The following is an 18,498-nucleotide window of genomic DNA, read 5'->3' as shown; positions in this document are numbered from 1 at the left end:
AGGAAGAAATGCATGGAGAAAATCTTGAGTTTGGGTTTGTTTAGGAAACTAGACAATTAAAGGACCAGACTAGGTGTGGTGAGAGCAAAGTTCTGACAGATAAGCAACCTATCATTTCTTCCCCATCCTTTCTTTCATTTTGTCTCTTCCATCCTTCTTTCCTTCACTCTTTATTGAATATCTCTCATGTACAAGGCATTGTGTTAGTTGCCAAGACAGACATGGCCTTGCCTGCTCTCATGTAACTGAGTCTATATCTGGAGAAAGACAATGAAAGAAAGTAAGATTTTGTAAAGTTTACAGTGATGTATTCATGAAGAAGAAAAGAAAAGGGATGAGATGTATAGAATATTATTAAAATATGACTATCAAAAGAAACAGCAAATATGAAAAGTCTGAGTTAGGAAGATATTCAGTATGTTTGAAGACTTTAACAAAGGATAGTATTGTTGAAGTTCAAGATTCAGTGGAGGGAGAGCATCAAGGAGTACATCAGGAAGGACCTTGGAAACTGTGCTGAGGAATTCATTTTTCACTTGGAGGAGATGGGAAGCCACTTGAAAAAAATATAGCAGGAGAGTGGTATGACCTAAACCACAGCCAGATTCCATAGAACTTTCTGTGATGTAGAAATGTGCTCTTTGCTGTCTAAGATGGTAACCACTAGCTCTATGTGACTATTTAGCCCTTGAAATCTAGCTAGTGTGATTGAGGGATTGAAACTGTTATTGTATTTAATTTAAATTCATTTTATTTGCATTCAAAGAGCCACATGTGGCTAGTGGCTACTGTATCAGCAGAGATCTAAACTGAGTTAGAGGTCACTTTGGCACCTGTGTGGATATCAAATGACAGGAGATGGGAAAATGGGGCTGTTTGTAACTGCTCACATGAGAGATGATGGTGTTCGAGCTTAGGAACTAAAATAAACAGCACATGGTTATTATTTGGATGTGGGAAGTAAAGGACATTAAGGAATCTTGAAGAAACACCCTTATGGAAGGCTCATAACCTCTTCTATTAATCTACATTGCTTTCAAATTAGACACATCGATTCTCTTTTGTCTTCTTTTAACCATATTTATCTAATTAATCACCAAATACACCAAACTGGTCAAAAACTTCACATAAAGATTAGCAAACTATAATTAAATATTTCTTTCCAGAAACGTAATCTGGAATTTACAGGAGCTATGTGATATTTCTCTCTGGTGTGTGCTTTTTATGATGGGAGATTAGGAGTTATGAGGATAAACTCTTTTACACCCATGATGACCTTGACCCTCACTGTTCACCCTCAAGTGACAGGAATCCCAACCAACTCCCATGAATCTCTGTAGGCTCACAGTGACTTAAGGATGTCAGGGGAAATCTAGCAGTGCAGAGTATCCTTTAAATGCCTTAGATATCTTTTGGGGGCTGTCAATCATGCCAATAATGACTTTTCTCTATAAGAAAGGACATTCAAAGTTGAATGCTACATGGACAATAAAACAGAGATGGTGTGAGACAGAAAAACAAATCATTGTGTAGCAGTATGGGCCATAGGACCACATGCAGAATTAAGATTTAATAATATATTCAATGTATTTATTGTGGCCTTCCTGATTTGCAGCCTCTCTGCTAAGCCCTGTATGTTAATTTCTTAGTTAATCCTCTCTTTAAATTACTTGTGTAGCCCACATAAAATGTCATGACTCTCAGTGTTTGTAGTTGTAAAATGAAGATAATATACATTTTTCCCCAGTCATTAAGTTAGTGAGATAATAAGTATAATATCCTGGCCACAGTATCTGACACTTAATAAATTCTTAGTCAAGAATAGCTTCTTGAATAGCTATCAGAAAGGTGGTATTTGATTATACGTTTGTCCCATTTTTGTCAAAACCATTTATTATATGGAAAAATAAGTGTTTACAGAAAACATGCACACGAAGAAATAATAAAAGAGTAGTGCACAGCTATATTGAAGCAGGTTTTTTGAAAATGTCAAAAGTTATATACACTTAGAAATTTTAATTGGACATTCAGGCTCAGTAAATGCAAAAGACATATGGTAAGTGCTGGGAATTAAGAGATAAACAAGATGTGGCCTGTTAACTCTTAAGTACTAGAAATGCATTTATATTGAAATAGTTTGTTTGCTTGTCTATCACAAGAGAAATAACACAAGCACACCATTTCACTATTCAACCAGATGTAATCTTTCTAGGGGGACAAAAGTATTTAAGGTGACCACCCCAAACTTGACTTGGATCCTGAGGCCCATTTTTTAGGAACTTCAACTAAGCCTATTCCATTCCCCAGCAAACTGACTTCAGACACACAGGAGAGAGCTAATAAACGTTTGATAGATGGATGGAAATGGCACTTCTCCATTTTTAACACATTCTCTTCTTAAATATGCAATATTTTGTTTTCTTCTGCAACACTAAGTCAAATCTGATTGTCCTTTATCAAAAGCAAGGTTGTATAACATATTGTGTCAAATCAGAATGTAGAAATATAAGGAAAAAATAAAGGTTTGGTTGAAATGACTCCCATAAATATTTGAACATAAGACAAGAGTATCAATCTCCCTTTGTTGGGATGCAAAATAGGGGATTTATTTTGCCTTATGAGTGTAATAATGTTAGATAACACTGCTCAGCCTATACAATCAGCTTTGTTTCTCTCGGAATATAAACATTATTATTAAGTTTTGTACCCTAGAGGGAACAGAGACTTCACCAATCAGAAATAAATAAATAAAAACTTTTAAAATCCCAGATCAGCCCTTTTTTCCCTCTTTCAAGCTTCTTATGCTACTTTTCCATCTTAGATCACTTGTTTTAAAATAGTTGATCAGTACATGCACTGTGATAATTATTTTTAACATCTTTATTGGAGTATAATTGCTTTACCATGTTGTGTTAGTTTCTGCTGTATACCAGAGAAAATCAGCTATATGTATACATATATCCCCATATCACCTCCCTCTTGTGTCTCCCTCCCACCATCCCTATCCCAACCCTCTAAGTGGTCACAAAGCACTGAGCTCATCTCCCTGTGCTATGCAGCTGCTTCCCACTAGCTATCTATTTTACATTTGGTAGCGTATATATGTCAATGCCACTATCTCACTTCGTCCCAGCTTACCCTTCCCCCTCCCTGTGTCCTCAAGTCCATTCTATACTTCTGCATCTTTATTCCTGTCCTGCCCCTAGGTTCATCAGAACCTTTTTTTTCCCCTAGGCTCCATATATATGTGTCACCATATGGTATTTCTTTTTTTCTTTCTGACGTACTCCACACTGTATGACAGACTCTAGGTCCATCCACCTCACTACAAATAACTCAATTTCGTTTCTTTTTATGGCTGAGTAATATTCCATTGTATATATGTGCCACATCTTCTGTATCCATTCATCTGTCGATGGACACCTAGGTTGCTTCCATGTCTTGGTATTGTAAACAGAGCTGCAATGAACACTGTGGTACATGACTCTTTTTGAATTATGGTTTTTTCAGGGTATATGCCCAGTAGTGGGATTGCTGGGTCATACGGTAGTTCTATTATTAGTTTTTAAGAAACCTCCATAGTGTTCTCCATAGTGGCTGTTTCAATTTAATTCCCACCAACAGTGCAAGAGGATTCCCTTTACTCCACACCCTCTCCAGCATTTGTGGTTTGTAAATTTTTTGATGATGGCCGTTCTGACCAGTGTGAAATGATACCTCATTGTAGTTTTGATTTGCACTTCTCTGAGGATTAGTGATGTTGAGTATCCTTTCATGTGTTTGTTGGCAATCTGTATATCTTCTTTGAAGAAATGTCTATTTAGGTCTTCTGCCCATTTTTGAATTGGGTTGTTTGTTTTTTTGATACTGAGCTGCATGAGCAGTTTATATATTTGGGAGATTAATCCTTTGTCAGTTGCTTCATTTGCAAATATTTTCTCCCATTCTGAGGGTTGTCTTTTGGTCTTGTTTATGGTTTCCTTTGCTGTGCAAAAGCTTTGAAGTTTCCTTAGGTCCCATTTGTTTATTTTTGTTTTTATTTCCATTTCTCTAGGAGGTGGGTCAAAAAGGATCTTGCTGTGATTTATGTCAAAGAGTGTTCTTCCGATGTTTACCTGTAAGAGTTTTATAGTGTCTGGCCTTCCATTTAGGTCTTTAATCCATTTTGAGCTTATTTTTGTGTATGGTGTTAGGAAGTATTCTAATTTCTTTCTTTTACATGTAGCTCTCCAGTTTTCCCAGCACCACTTATTGAAGAGGCTGTCTTTTCTCCATTGTATATTCTTGCCTCCTTTATCAAAGATAAGGTGACCATATGTGTGTGGGTTTACCTCTGGTCTTTCTATCCTGTTCCATTGATCTATATTTCTGTTTTTGTGCCAGTACCATACTGTCTTGATTACTGTAGCTTTGTAGTATATTCTGAAGTCTGGGAGCCTGATTCCTCCAGCTCCATTTTTTGTTCTCAAGATTGCTTTGGGTATTCGGGGTCTTTTGTGTTTCCATACAAATTGTGAAATTTTTTGTTCTAGTTCTGTGAAAAATGCCAGTGGTAGTTTGATAGGGATTGCATTGAATCTGTAGATTGCTTTGGGTAGTAGAGTCATTTTCACAATGTTGATTCTTCCAATCCAAGAACATGGTATATCTCTCCATCTGTTTGTATCATCTTTAATTTCTTTCATCAGTGGCTTACAGTTTTCTGAGTTCAGGTCTTTTACCTCCTTAGGTAGGTTTATTCCTAGGTGTTTTATTCTTTGTTGCAATGGTAAATGGGAATGTTTCCTTAATCTCTCCTTCAGATTTTTAATCATTAATGTATAGGAATGAAACAGATTTCTGTGCATTAATTTTATATCCTGCTACTTTGCCAAATTCATTGATTAGCTCTAGTAGTTTTCTGGTAGCATCTTTAGGATTCTCTGTGTATAGTGTCATCTGCAAACAGTGACAGCTTTACTTCTTCTTTTCCAATTTGGATTCCTTTTATTTCTTTTTCTTCTCTGATTGCTGTGGCTAAAACTTCCAAAACTATGTTGAATAACAGTGGTAACAGAAGGCATCCTTGTTTTGATCCTGCTTCAGCTTTTCACAATTGAGAATGATGTTGGCTGTGGGTTTGTCATATGTGGCCTGTATTATGTTGAGGTAAGTTCCCTCTATGCCTACTTTCTGGAGTTTTTATTATAAATGGGTGCTGAATTCTGTCAAAAGATTCTGCTGCATCTATTGAGATGATCATATGGTTTTTATCCGTCAATTTGTTAATACAGTGATTCACATTGATTGTTTTGCGTATACTGACGAATCCTTGCATTCCTGGGATAAACCCCACTTGATCATGGTGTATGATCCTTTCAATGTGCTGTTGGATTCCGTTTGCTAGTATTTTGTTTAGGATTTTTGCATCTATGTTCATCAGTGATATTGGTCTGTAGTTTTCTTTTTTTGTGACATCTTTGACTGGTTTTGGTATCAAGGTGATGGTGGCCTCGTAGAATGAGTTGGGGAGTGTTCCTCCCTCTGCTATATTTTGGAAGAGTTTGAGAAGGATAGGTGTTAGCTCTTCTCTAAATGTTTGAAAGAATTCGCCTGTGAAGCGATCTGGTCCTGGGCTTTTGTTTGTTGGAAGATTTTTAATCACTGTTTGAATTTCAGTGCTTGTGATTGGTCTATGTATATTTTCTATTTCTTCCGGGTTCAGTTTCCGAAGGCTGCGCTTTTCTAAGAATTTGTCCATTTCTTCCAGGTTGTCCATTTTATTGGCATATAGTTGCTTGTAGTAAGCCCTTTTGATTCTTCGTATTTCTGCTGGGTGAGTTGTTACTTCTCCTTTTTCATTTCTAATTCTGTTAATTTGAGTCTTCTCCTTGTTTTTCTTGATCAGTCTGGCTAATGGTTTATCAATTTTGTTTACCTTCTCAAAGAACCAGGTTTTCGTTTTCTTGATCTTTGCTATTGTTTTCTTCATTTCCTTTTCATTTATTTCTGTCCTGATCTTTATGATTTCTTTCCTTTTGCTAACTTTGGGTTTTTTCGGTTCTTCTTTCTCTAATTTTTTTTTCTTCTTCTTTTTTTTTTTTTTTTTTTTTGCGTTAGGCGGGCCTCTCACTGCTGTGGCCTCTCCCGCTGCGGAGCACAGGCTCCAGACGCGCAGGCCCAGTGGCCACGGCTCATGGGCCCAGCTGCTCTGTGGCATGTGGGATCCTCCCAGACCGGGACACAAACCCGCGTCCCCGGCATCGGCAGGCAGATTCTCAACCACTGCGCCACCAGGGAAGCCCTCTAATTGTTTTAAGTGTAAGATTAGTTTGTTCATTTGAGATTTTTCTTGTTTCTTGAGGTAGGATTGTATTGCTATAAACTTCCCTCTTAGAACTGCTTTTGCTGCACCCCATAGGTTTTGGGTTATCGTGTTTTCATTGTCATTTGTTTCTAGGTTTTTTTTTGGCTTTTGCAGTGCGCGGGCCTCTCACTGTTATGGCCTCTCCCGTTGCGGAGCACAGGCTCTGGACGCGCAGGCTCAGCGGCCATGGCACACGGGCCTAGCCGCTCCACGGCATGTGGGATCTTCCTGGACTGGGGCACGAACCCGTGTCCCCTGCATCGGCAGGCAGACTCTCAACCACTGCGCCACCAGGGAAGCCCTGTTTCTAGGTATTTTTTGATTTCCTGTTTGATATCTTGGTTATTTAGTAGCATATTGTTTAGCCTCCGTTTTTTTTTTTTTAAGTTTTTTTTCCCCGTAATTGCTATCTAGTCTCATAGCATTGTGTTCAGAAAAGATACTTTATACAATTTCAGTTTTCTTATATTTACCAAGGCTTAATTTGTGAACCAAGATATGATCCTGGAGAATGTTCCATGATCAGGTGAGAAGAAAGTGTATTCTGTTGTTTTTGGATGTAGTGTCCTATAAATATGAATTAAGTCCATCTTGTCTAATGTGTCATTTAAAGCTTGTGTTTCCTTATTTATTTTCATTTTGGATGATCTGTCCGTTGGTGAAAGTGGGGTCTTAAAGTCCCCTACTATTTTGTGTTACTGTTGATTTCCCCTTTTATGGCTGTTAGCATTTGCCTTATGTAGTGAGGTTCTCCTATGCTGTGTGCATAAATATTTACAATTGTTGTATCTTTTTCTTGGATTGATCCCATGATCATTATGTAGTGTCCTTCTTTGTCTCTTGTAATAGTCTTTATTTTAAAGTCTATTTTGTCTGATACGAGAATTGCTACTCCAGCCTTCTTTTGATTTCCATTTGCATGGAATATCATTTTCCATTTTTCAGTCTGTATGTGTCGCTAGGTCTGAAATGGGTCTCTTGTAGACAGCATATATATGGTCTTGTTTTTGTATCTATTTAGCCAGTCTATGTCTTTTGGTTGGAGCATTTAATCCTTTTACATTTAAGGTAATTATCGATATGTATGTTCCTATTACCATTTTCTTAATTGTTTTGGGTTTGTTTTTGTAGGTCTTTTCCTTCTCTTGTGTTTCGTGCCCAAAGATGTTCCTTTAGCATTTGTTGTAAAGGTGGTTTGGTGGTGCTGAATTCTCTTAACTTTTGCTTGTCTGTGAAGGTTTTAATTGCTCCATAGAATCTGAATGAGATCCTTGCTGGGTAGAGTAAGCTTGCTTGTAGGTTTTTCCCTTTCACCACTTAAATATGTCCTGCCACTCCCTTCTGGCTTGCAGAGTTTCTGCTGAAAGATCAGCTATTAGCCTTATGGGGGTCCCCTTGTATATCATTTGTTGCTTTTCCCTTGCTGCTTTTAATATTTTTTTCTTTTTATTTAATTTCTGATAGCTTGATTAATATGTGCCTTGATGTTCTTCTCCTCATATTTGTCCTGTATGGGACTCTCTGCTCTTCCTGGACTTGACTGACTATTTCCTTTCCAATGTTAGGGAAGCTTTCAACTAGAATCTCTTCAAATGTTTTCTCAGACCCTTTCTTTTTCTCTTTTTCTTCTGGGACCCCTATAATTTGAGTGTTGGTGCATTTAATGTTGTACCAGAAGTCTCTGAGACTGTCCTCAATTCTTCTCATTCTTAAAATTTTCTTTATTCTGCTCTGCGGTAGCTATTTCCACTATTTTGTCTTCCAGGTCACTTATCCGTTCTCCTTCCTCATTTATTCTGCTATTGATTCCTTCTAGATAGTTTTTCATTTCATTTATTGTGTTGTTCATCCTTGTTAGTTTGCTCTTTACTTCTTCTAGGTCCTTGTTAAATGTTTCTTGTATTTTCTTCATTCTATTTCCAAGATTTTGGATCATCTTTACTATCATTACTATGAATTCTTTTTCAGGTAGACTGCCTATTTCCTCTTCATTTATTTGGTCTGGTGGGTTTTTACCTTGCTTCTTCATTTGTTGCTTATTTTTCTGTCTTCCCATTTTGCTTAACTTACTGTGTTTGGGGTCTCATTTTCTCAGGCTGCACGTTCATGGTTCCCGTTGTTTTTGGTGTCTGCCCCCAGTGGGTAAGGTTGGTTCAGTGGCTTGTGTAGATTTCCTGGTGGAGGGCACTGGTGTCTGTGTTCTGGTGGGTGGGGCTGGATCTTGTCTTTTTGGTGGGCAGGGCTGCATCCAGTGTTGTGTTTCGGGATGTCTGTGAACTTAGTATGATTTTAGGCTGCATCTCTGCTGAAGTGTGGGGTTGTGTTCCTGTCTTGCTAGTTGTTTGGCATGGGGCATCCAACACTGGAGCTTGGTGGCTGTTGGGTGGAGCTGGGTCTTAGTATTGAGATGGAGAACGCTGGGAGAGCTCTTGCCGATTGATATTACATGGGTCTCGGTGGTCTCTGGTGGTCCAGTGTCCTGAACTTGGCTCTCCCACCTCAGAGGTTCAGGCCTGACACCAGGCCCGAGCACCAGGACCCTGTCAGCCACATAGTTTGGGCAGCCATCCTGTCATGGAGTTGCCTGAGGGCCGGGCATCCTGTTGGGGGCTCCTCTCCTTGGGTCCCGGAGACGCCTGAGGGGTGGCCTCCTGTCAGGGGCTTCCCAGTCAGGTGCAGTCACCTGAGGGCCAGGCGTTGGGTCTGAGTCATGTGGGGTGCTGGGCGCTAGCCTTCTCTGCTCCAGGACGCAGCATTGGGGGGTTTGGCCAGCGTCTGAGACCCAAGTTATGGCTTCCATCAGATTTATATCTGAGCCCCAGGTTTATGACTTCAAGATTCTTCCAACTTTTTTTCTTTTTCTCTGTGCTCAGTCTACCTCCACTTGCTCATAGGGGGACTGCATTCAGAGGCCTCTCCTCCTGCACTTCAGACCAGAGTTTCTCATCAGTTTGATAATTTTTGATTATTGTTAGTCAGGTTTACCATACCACACTGGTTAACATTTCAGCTAAATCAATTTGTCGCTCTAGGATTTGCATCTAAAAATGTAGAACAAATATATATTTGCCTAAGAGAAGACACTGTAGTTTGGAGGTAACGTGGGTTTGGAGCTAGATGACTAGCAGCGTGAAGTTGGGCAAATTACTCCACCAGTAAAGAGGTTCTGTGCACTTATCCATGATGGACATACTCGGGGCAGATGTCCCTTTAAGGAAGGATGCCAGAGCTGTATGAAGAGCGGGCAGGGGAGACCATCTAGATAGCAGGTCGTTAGCATCTGCCTCTTTTGCAGAAATTGTCCTCTCCAGGAGTTAGCTGGAGATTAAGCCAGCAGAGGGATAAAGGTCCTACCATTCTGGCAGGACACAGGACTCCTCTGATGATCAATACTCATCCCACTGGGTTGGGCCAAGGCTTTGCTGGGATCGCACTGCAGTTTTACTGTTCCCTAAGTCTGCCTGCTTCTGTCCCCTTCCAGTCACAGGTGCTGCCCTCTAACAAATAGCTTGCACTTCAAACTCTATCTACTTCCCAGGAAAACAAGCTGCAACCAATGTGTTTAATGGGGATAAGAATACAGGTAATTCATAGAGTTCCTATAATACAGTGTAAATGAGACATATGTGAAGGGCACTGTGCTAAAACACTAAATAGGCATGACTGAAGATCCACAAAAAATTTCCAGTATTACTCATTAAATATCTACTCTTGGGCTTCCCTGGTGGCGCAGTGGTTGAGAGTCCGCCTGCCGATGCAGGGGACACAGGTTCGTGCCCTGGTCTGGGAAGATCCCACATGCCGCGGAGTGGCTGGGCCCGTGAGCCATGGCCACTGAGCCTGCGCGTCTGGAGCCTGTGCTCCACAAGGAGAGAGGCCACAACAGAGAGAGGCCTGCGGACCGCAAAAAAAAAAAAAAAAAAAATCTACTCTTGTATTGGAGAATGCATGTTAGAGTTTGTTGAACATACTCCAGCAAGTCTGTTCCAAGTGAAATTCTATTTCATGCCACTTCATGCTTTCAGAGAGAGAAATGCTGCTGTGCAAGTCAGAGGTTTTGCCAAGGCATTGAACTGCAGAGGCCAGAGTCTGGCTAAGGCAATCACCAGCCTCAGTTCTAAAAACCCTGTATCATAGTCATCACTGAGGCCTGGAGAACGGAAAGGGCAGGTAGAAAAATAGGGTATTATGAGAAATCCATGCAAGAAACAAATATATTCCCCAGTCCAAGAGAGTAAGCATCTCAGTCATTTTCAGGATGTCCTTTCACAGTGTGTATGGTAGTTATGGTGAATTTCCCTAAAGCTACACTAAATGAAGCCAGATTTTTCTGGCTGACTCAACGTTAAGTGCACACTGTCAGGTGCCCCATGAGAACTAACGTCCCAAGGGTTCTAAGGCAAGCGTGGGGGACATCAACCCCATCATATACAGCTGGATTCTAATAAAAGAATTTCTTTGACTACAAGTTTAAAAACTATTTTTAAAATCTTACCTTTAGGGAGTTTGCAAGATAGAATAAGATCCTGGAATTATGTGAGAACCAACTATTCAAATTACTGATGAAAATCCAAGCTCTTAACAGTTTATTGTAGGAGATGACAAACTCTTTGGTAAAGTAAATATCTTAGGCTTTGCAGGTCATACTGTCTCTGTCACAACTATTCCAATGCAGAGTGGCTGTGTTCCAATAAAACTTTATTTTTAAAAAATGTGGGAGGCCAGATTCTGCACACAGGCTATAGTTTGCTGACTTCTGGCCTCATGCAATAGACTTAAAGTATTCACTAGTCATGGGTCCTCCCTTAAGTAGGTTCTATGGAAAGGAAAAGGGGGCAACGTATATTCTACTACACAAATAGGAATAAGTGTCATGATGTTTGCAATGCTCTGCAATGCTTGATGCATTAGAATCTAGAGTAGAGACCAGCACAGAAGCCTGAATGTCCTTTACATCAAATGTTTCAGATTCTCTGAAAAATTACAGAATGTTCAAAGACTAAATCTCTCCTTCTTAAAGAGTGCAAAGCCCCTGAGCCAAGTAGCTCATCTATGAAATCCTGGTGCAAAGAAACATGAGTTCAAATTGATCTGGCTGCCCTGTCTTTAATCCCAGTGATGTTCCTTAGAGCCCAGTTAGGGAGATGCTGCTCTTGGAGAAGGGCAGTGTATATTCTAGTTTCCAAATTTAACAGGAATAAATGCACTTTTATATTATAAAAACTATTTTGCTGTGGCAAATTTATAGGAAGATACAATGTTGAGCCAACTGTAAGGAAAGATGCTGTTTAGAGCCACTAATAATGAAATAAAGCCCTTAGTTATGCATCAGTTATATATTTCACTGAACTCCAACTGTTTCTTTCTCACACTTTCATTTCATTCTAGCTTTTGTTATTATGCCTAAAGAAACCATTTTAACATTTTCTCCCATGCACTTCGAGTATCAAACATTCCGTCTACAAGTTTTCAACTTTTGCCTCTAATTGCTCTACTGGTTGCTCTAACTGCTTTAATAAATAATATTATCTGAGTTCTGCTAGTCCCAGAATTCTAAAGTCCCTGCATCACATATTATTTATTATTCCTTTAAGGGAAAAAAGGAGTCTTTTTTCTACCCAAAGCTTCTCTTTATAGTGAGAGAGAAGGAGGAGGGAGGGAGGGAATAAAAAAATGAGAGAAAATTATATACATACAGTCCACCCTCCAGATTAATACCAGGTTCTCTAGAGTGTGAGATATTTCCACTTTAACATCACTGGATATCTGTGGTTGCTTCTATTGCAATTCCTTAGACAACTAGGAGACCTCTTCCTCTATGTGACCCTTAAGTTCCATAATCTAGTCTTATCATTTTCAGATAGTCTTAAAGGTTAGTTAGATATATGTGAAAGACTTGAATTTAACATGGCTATTTAATTAGCCTCCTTACTATATAACAAGGTCCATGAGGGCAGAGGATCTGTCTTTATAGAAATTCCTTAGGAAACCATAGATTAGATAAATATAGATATAGATATAAATATATAGATATGGATATAGACAAGTCATATGTGCCATAGAATATAATATATAGTATATATAACACGTTTTAAATATATATATATATATATATATATATATATATATATATATATATATATAGTAATGTGAATGAATGGCCATGTGACTAAATGAATATATGACTTAATATTAATCACTATTAGCTGAATTAGCAGTACAGTGAGTGTTTTGGGGAAATGACTTGGAAAAGCTGGTACTGTTGAATTGGGAGACAGTCAAATTTTAACTGGCTAAGAGTGCGCAGGAACTAAGTGACCAAGTTTTAATTGTTTTAAAAAGACTTAGTCCGTGTACTAGACCCTTGTACGCTGTTGGTAGGAATGCAAAGTGGTGCAGCAGCTACGGAAAACAGTATGAAAGTTCCTAAAAAATTAAAATAGAACTACCATATAATTCAGCAATCTCACTTCAGGGCATTTATTCAAACTAACTGAAATCATATTAGCACTCCTACATTCACTGCAGCATTATTCACAATAGCCAAGATGTGGAAACAACCTAAATGTCCATCAACAGATGAGTGGATAAAGAAAATGTGGTGTATAGACAGAATGGAGTATTATTCAGCCTTAAAAAGAAGAAAATTCTGTAATGTGTGGCAACATTGATGAGCCTGGAGGACATTTTGCTAAGTACAAGAAACCAGTCACAGAAGGATATTATAGCATGATTCCACTTATATGAGGTATCTAAAATAGTCAGCCATGGAAGCATAGAATGGTGGTTGCCAGGGGCTGGGAGAAGGGAGGAATGAGAAGTTGCTAATCAATGGCTATAACATTTCAGTTACGCAAGACAAATAAGTTTTAGGGATGTGCTGTATAACATTGTGCTTGCAGTTAACAGTACTGTGCTGTACACTTAAAAATCTGTTAAAAGGGTAGATCTCATGTAAAGTGTTCTTATCATAATTTAAAACAACAACAACAAAAAGACAAAGTCTCTGGGGGATTATTGCAAGACTGAGGAGAGAGTCAATCGATACACAGTTTATTTGCCAAACAATTGCCAGCTTTTCTACAGTATGAAACATTTTCACTGTAGCATCATTGGACATCAGGACTATAAGAAGTGTTTTCAGGAAAAGCGCTCATTAAAAGCAAGCCTGGTAACTGAGACGAATTATAAAAATGCCAGAATACAAGTCGGAAAAAAAAAAAAGCAGTGTCTTGTGTTGAGTGGGCACTTACATTCAAGAGAGGAATTAGGGCAACAGAGCACTGTGGCCGCCATGGTCATGTGTCAGCCTGCTTCACGTGCTGAACGGCCATCATTCCCACTTTTAATTTAAGCAGCTCATGTAGTCTTACTCACGGAGAATGCTTTGCAAAAAATAAATAGGAAGCAACTATCTAAAAAAACAGTCACGTGCCACTCAAAGCCATGGTGAAAATCAAATATACACTTGACATGACTTTATTGAGAGGAAAAAAATGAGCCGTAGCAGGTTTACATGAAAGCACTGACCTGTATTTAACACCTACTCTGTGCTAGGAAGTTTTACCTTAAGGATAAACAATTTGCTCCCTCAAATGCGATTTCAGAGTGTCTATCACAAAGTACCGACTCAGTAAACATTAGCTGTCATCATCCTACACACCTCATGCAAAATACCAGAACATAGCAAAGCATGCACAGACATAGTCATCAGTGGTAAGAAGAAACCCGCGTTTAAACCCTGGCCCCACACCCCTTGCTATGTCAACATGCACAGGAAGCATCTTTTCAGAGCCTCAGTCTCCATAACGCTGGAATCATACTGACTACTTCATAGGTGTCTTTTGTGAGAATTAAGTGAACTGATACATAATAGAAACTTAGCACAATGTCTGATTCATCAAATAACAATAACGTTGCTTTTCCCTTTACCTCCCTAATCACAATTTGGTTCACAACCGATAGTAACAAACCCATACAAAGGGGCTAGACTGATGAGAAAGCAACACTCCACCCATACTCTGGTTAATTCCACAGACCTGATATATGTATGCTCCTTTTTCCTGGTATGCATCCTGGACTGAATGAGACCATTTAGAGAACGAATAGTTTATTGTTTCAATTAAATCGGTCCTGCTAATTCAATGCAGTCTTGCTTATAATAGCCAAGATATGGAAACAACCTAAGCGTCCATCTACGGATGAATGGGTAAAGAAGATGCCACACAAACATGTGCATATACACAATGGAATATTAGTCATAAAAAAAGAATGAAATCCTGCCATTTGTGAAAACAGACAGACCGTGAAGGTATTATGATTAGTGAAATAAGTCAGAGAAAGACAAATACTGTATGATTTTACTCATATGTGTCATCTGAGACAAACTAATGAACAAACAAAATAAAATAAAAACAAATTCATAAATACAGAGAATAGATTAGTAGCTACCAAGAAGGGAACAGGGTTGAGGAGGTGAAATGGATGAAGGGGATCTGCTGTATGGTGATGGATGGTGACTAGACTTGTGGTGGTACTCTCTCTGTAGTGTATGCAGATGTTGAACTATAATGCTGTACACCTGAAAATTATATAATTAAAAATAAACAAACACATAAAAAGATTTTGAGAAAAAAAATTGGTCCTGCCAAGCCATCACAATACGTAGAGACACAGTTTGAGTCACAGAGATCATAGGGAAAAGACCTGAGTCAATTTCAGAATCCAGTTGTTACAAAAAAAAAAAAAAAAAAAAAAAAAAAAAAGTATGCACCACAGTTCCATTCTTGACTATTTGTATGACAGTGGGCAAGTTAGTCTTTTCATCCTCGGTTTTCTCATCTGTTAAGTGAGTACACATATTATCTCATAAAGGTGTTAGGAAATGAACTGAATACATTTAGCACAACCCTGCCACATAGTAAGCACTCACTAGTAACAATATTCATCACAGTAGCAAGGGCAAATTAGACTAAATGATGTTAATTAGACTATTTAGCATGTAACTGTTAAATAAAAAAATAACAGGTAATTCTGCACCATCAGCAACCTTGAGTAGAAGGATCTCTGCTAAAATGAGTACTAGGATTTTATTTTTATTTTATTTTATTATTTTTATTTGTTTATTTATTTGGAGCAGAGAAAGGTTTATTGCAAGATGAAATGAGTACTAGGTTCTTAATTTGCATTTAAGATATGAAATTTATGGTAGCTTTATTAGTTGGTAGTGTTAATAGCTCCAAAGATGATATTATCCCAAAATACAGATGAGGAGGCTGAGTCTCACAGAATTCCAAGAGACCAGCTGTCTGACTGGAAAGTAGGAGTGACAGGATTTGAAATGTAGTCTGCTGTAGTTTCAAGATATGGCATCTTGTAAATAATTTACCCAATCGTATTCTGTATTACTGAGAGGCATACGGTACTGAAGAAAGTAGCACATGCTTAATTAATGTTCCTGGAAGGGAGACGGTAAGACCATGAAGTTTGCCTCTGTGTCACTGTCTGTTTGCCCTGATGGGATTATACAGACATAGATATAGATACAGATATGTTTATACACGTAGAAATAGGTTTAGTTTTAAGAATTTTAATATACATGATATTTTCAGCTTGACAATGTGCTCTCAAAAGAAGCTGAGTCTTAGAGGAAGTTGACCAACCAATTAATGACTGCATGTTTTAACATGGCAGATGCCACAATAAATGCCTGTTTCTTGCTGGATGGCAAGGTAAACATTCCCCTAAAAGATGCGTACATTCTTGTTAGCATATAAAATACAACAGCCCTAAAGAGAAAATCATGCTTTGTTATTTGTTACTTGATAGTTCCCTGAATATCTGTGTCCTCTAGTTCTGTTTAAAAAGGTTAAATGGCTCTGTCTGTCTGCTAGACTTATAAGGAACTATGCACTGCTCTGGCTAGTCAGGAAATTTAACTTTCTACACAAATTAACCAATTGTGCATCGATAGAGGGAAGCTGCTCTCCATAACCCAGTTGGGGGACAGGGGTTGGGGGAGGGACAACTGCAAAAATGCAGAACAGATACTGAAAAATACAGCTGGTGATTCTTACATTCTAGATTCATTCCTATGGAGCCAGTCCATCTCCAGTCAGAACGTTGTGGGGCTCACTTTCTGAATAATGCATCAAAACCCTGTTGTAAATGATTTGAAATACTAATCGCCCCTTCTTTGGGTGAAACCATATATGCCAAGCAACTAGCACTTGCCTGACATCTATCAGAGCTAGAGTATGCCTGTGTCATCAAGCGGTACTTTATCTGTCCATCTCTTCCTGGTAACACAGCCCCAGACCCCCTTTAGCTCGCCTGGAAACAAAATGCTTCCAAGTTGGGCAGTTGTTGCTAAGCAGCCTCAAGCTTCTTCTTCACCTGCCTTTTATGCCACTGACAATTATAAAAAATAACAATAGCAATAAAAACAACAATCAACTACACTGATAATCATCACTGATTCCCTATGAGCTGGAATGATTATCAGTATATCTCCATTTTTACATCAGTCAATGGATAGATTATAAAATGAGCAAAAACAAGTGGGGAGATATGAACCTGGATGTTTACCCACTTCTAACCAATTTGAGGTTAGTATTGGTATCAAAAGTTACTCAAACTTCATCTCCAGCTGATGAAGAACATGCTTCTGCACAGGAAGTCTGTTCCCACCGGTACTATAGAGCCCATGTTTGGGGTGTACATGGGATTGCCCTGATATCTGAATCCCCATTTGCCCTGAGGGTCCTCAGCTTGGCATGCTCCTGGCTCCCTATGGGTTCTTTGCTGACAAGAGTAGAAATCTTGACAAGTCAAATGCTAAACTGACCCCATGGCTGGTCTCTCAGTTAGACCAATCTTGTTTACTTTCTTTATATTCTCTCCTTTGCTTGAAGATGTGAAGAAAGTGGCAATTGCTCTGTTCTGTGTTCTTTCAGAAGAAATGGAGTAACAATGGAAAACGGGGCAGATTCATTCATTCAACAAGTACCACTGTCTCTATTTATATTAGAATTTCAGTATAAAGCCATTTGACAACTTCAGTATTTAGTCAAACAATGGATGCCCATGTAAATTTATTTTTCTGGATACTTCCTGCCCTTGGATTCAATACTTGTCCCTTTGATAGATATGATTTTCTTAGCCAAATAGAGGCCATTCTGTGTGTCCACAACTTGTTGAGTTCTTTTACAACAGAGAATGGGCCACTGACCATTCCTCAAATCCCCTTCTTAGAGGTTGAGCTCTTCTGAAGAAAGGATTGTTTTTTTTTATATCCTTATGAGATACACTCTACTATCCTGAATTTAGAAATGACTTGTGTTAAAAACAACTTTTCCGGACCTGAAAATAATTCTGTTTTTGCCCAAACTCAAATTACTTGGGGCACTGATTATTCTGCTGGGTTTTACCTACAGCCTCGTAATTTCAGCACCCTTGGGAGTATTGGGAGTTTAATACAGAAAAAAGAAGTAAATAAGTAAAGCTTTCATAAAGCTCACTTGTCTAGAGTTTCCCTGAATAAAGTAATTAGAAAGATATCTGCCGTAGGTCCCTGTAACTTAGAAATTGAATGACTTGGATATAAGCTGACATCTAACTCATAAATTAACTGGACAATTCTTTAAAACTGTATTCTTCTGTCTAGTTTTCTCTCTCTTTTTCAACAAACATTTCTAAAGCAATATTTGAAATCCACACTCAAACACATCATTAACTAACACTTCACCCTTGGAGACCAGTGGACAAGTTATAGATTTTCAGTGTTCTTTCAGAAGAAAGCTATTTAGCTCGAGCATCTACTGTCATTTGGGTGACTGGCACAGAGAAAAGATGTACACAGTTCAACAACAGGAAAAACCCAGAACTGAGCCTTATTTCTAAAGAAAGGAAGAAAAACTTTAACAAAGGATTATATTTCTCATCCTGGGAAAAATTTTGAGCAGGGAAAGTATAAACAAAAGTTATCTTTGAAATGGCAGAGAAAGGTTTTGTCTAAAAGGCACCGATCCAAACATGCTGACCTATCAGAAATGCCCATAAAGTGATAAAAAGATAATTTCAGGGCTTCCCTGGTGGCGCAGTGGCTGAGAGTCCGCCTGCCGATGCAGGGGACACGGGGTCATGCCCCGGGC

General features: G+C 38.7%; 1 protein-coding gene across 1 annotated transcript in view; it reads right to left on the bottom strand.

The window, feature by feature from the left end:
• CDH8 (cadherin 8) overlaps positions 1-18,498 on the bottom strand; it is a 367,872-nt gene that overhangs the window by 126,084 nt on the left and 223,290 nt on the right. The gene's annotated exons all lie outside the window — the stretch shown is intronic.

This window comes from Lipotes vexillifer, unplaced genomic scaffold (genome assembly GCF_000442215.2).
Source record: "Lipotes vexillifer unplaced genomic scaffold, Lipotes_vexillifer_v1.1 scaffold827, whole genome shotgun sequence".
Classification (NCBI taxonomy): domain Eukaryota; kingdom Metazoa; phylum Chordata; class Mammalia; order Artiodactyla; family Lipotidae; genus Lipotes; species Lipotes vexillifer.
This window is presented reverse-complemented; position numbering and strand designations above follow the sequence as displayed.